A 2,500-nucleotide genomic window follows, 5' to 3' on the forward strand; every position below is an offset into this window, starting at 1 on the left:
ACATCCATTTGGCCAGCCACCAAATTAAGACATTTATTACTAGATGCTCACGCTGCAGTAAGAGTGGCGAATACCATTCAATCGCATGCCACTACCCGAAATGCAAGGGTCCAAGAACATCGACACAAGAGGCCGAATTTGCATGTAGCCTGTGTGAACTTAGATTCACAAAGAAAGTCGGTCTTAGCCAACATGAACGACATCAACATCCAAATCTCAGAAACGAGAAACGCCTTGCTACTGAGAAAACAAAAGGCAAACCGGGCAGAAAGGCTTATAAATGGTCCGCAGAGGAGACTGAATTATTGAAAGAGCTGAACGTCAAATTTGAAGGACAAAAGCGTATTAATCAACTGATAGCTGAAGTCCTGGTAAGCAAAACGGCTAAACAAATATCGGATAAAAGGAGGGGTCTACCGAAGTCTCAACCAGCTGTGCAGAACATCATTGCGGACAGTATTGGAATTACGGATCCCAGTGATGAGGTCCCGGAGACAAGTAACGTCCTTGAGGAGGCCCCAGTACAGCCGAAAAGGAAGCTCAATCCACCAGCAAAGATTCCAAAACATAGAGACATTGACGATCAGTTGGAGCAGGCGGAACAACTAATGAAAGAGGCAGATGACCCAAACATCAAAGCCTTGGTAATTGGTCTGGTGGAAAATATCACGGAACTATTCTTAAGCAAAGGCAAAGCCAGAAAAAGGGACATAAAAACGCCCAAGACAAAACGTGAAGAGTTCAAACGTAGCAGGAACTCACGTGCAAAACAAAGATACGCTACCCGAAAGGCGGAATTTAGAGCGACGCAATTGCTCTATAAAACTAATAAAAGACAATTAGCAAGACAGATAATGGGGGCACCTTCGGCCGTACAATGTCCACTCGATGCTATTGAGCTTGAACAGCATTTCCGGACCAAGCTCTCTTATCCTAACAATAAAGCGAACATCTCTAAATTCGCTCACTATAAAGGAATGCGGGACTACGGACAACTGATGAGACCCATCGATGAGGATGAGGTTGACCAAGCCATTAGAGGGATTGATAATAAGAGTGCAAGTGGCCCTGACGGTGTGACACGGGATGTTATCCTAAAGATTCACGAGGAAGAGGACACAAGGCTCCCCCGATTATTCTCACTGTGGCTAATGGCCAGCAGCATCCCTGAATCTCTCAAAAGAAGCCGTACAGTCCTTATTCCTAAGACTGACAACGCCGATCGTCTAATAGACATTGACAATTGGAGACCTATAACTATTGGCCCGATGTTACTCAGGATATTCACTAAGATCATTGCAAAAAGGCTGAGCGAAGTGGTTAAGATCAACCCAAGACAAAAGGGTTTCCTTGCAGGAACCCCAGGGTGCAATGAGAATATCACAATATTGGAGAACATCATTAAAGGGGCCAAGAAAAATCGTAAGAATCTATCTGTAGTCTTTGTCGATTTGGCAAAAGCATTTGACTCAATCGGACATAAGCATCTGTCAAAAGCATTGGCAAGAACGGGTTTGCCCAAGAACTTTATAACCTTAATTGAAGATTTGTATACGGATAACATCACTATGGTTGAAGGGGCTAAAACAAAGACCAATCCCATCAGTATTAGGAGAGGTGTTAAACAGGGTGACCCACTCTCTCCCATACTATTTAACATCGCTCTAGATCCACTAATGTGCACCCTTGAAGACTCTGGTGTTGGAGTCTCTATGCCTTTGGGCGAAAGTAAGATCACATGCTCAGCGCTGGCCTTCGCCGATGACATCGCACTCCTTAGTGACACCCACGTAGGGATGAAGGAAAACCTGAGATTGGTTCAATCCTTCTGTATTAATACCGGGCTTGCAATTAATACCGCAAAAACAAAGGGATTCCACTTTTCATACAAAAATAAGACCTTCTTGTATAACTATAAGAAAAAGTGGCAGCTTAACGAGGTAGAAATCTCGTACATCCCCCCAGGAGAAACAGAGAAGTACCTGGGAGCCCGAATAGATCCCTGGGCTGGGGTAGCCGAAGACAGCTGGCAGGAGAAACTTAGTAATTGGACCAAGAAACTAGATGAAGCATCCCTGAAGCCTATTCAAAAGATTGAGATTCTTAAAACCTATATTATTCCCAGGCTATATTTTCACTTGATCCTGACGGAAACATCACAGAATACATTAACTAAATTGGATCAGATTATTAGGAATGTCACCAAAAGATACTTACATTTGCCACCCCATACGACCGATGGCCTCCTGTACTCTAGTAATAGAAACGGAGGCCTAGGTATGCCAAAACTTGAAATACAAATTCCATCTGCCATAATCCGTAAAAGGGAAGCCCTGCAGGGATCCACTGATGCAGTAATTAAAGCATCCTTCCAATATACCGGTCGACATAATTCCGAAACCATTGATAAACTTAAAAATCTTAAAGTCCTAAAGGAAATCGAGGACTTTCTTATCAAGAAAAATATAAACATTGAGGAGCTCGCAGAACTTGCTGAGCC

General features: G+C 43.4%; 1 pseudogene; it reads left to right on the top strand.

Moving 5' to 3' along the window:
• The window catches only part of LOC137365814 (28S ribosomal RNA), an 8,230-nt pseudogene that overhangs the window by 3,394 nt on the left and 2,336 nt on the right, over positions 1–2,500 (top strand).

The sequence above is a fragment of the Heterodontus francisci genome, unplaced genomic scaffold, assembly GCF_036365525.1.
Source record: "Heterodontus francisci isolate sHetFra1 unplaced genomic scaffold, sHetFra1.hap1 HAP1_SCAFFOLD_1284, whole genome shotgun sequence".
In the NCBI taxonomy this organism is placed as follows: Eukaryota; Metazoa; Chordata; class Chondrichthyes; order Heterodontiformes; family Heterodontidae; genus Heterodontus; species Heterodontus francisci.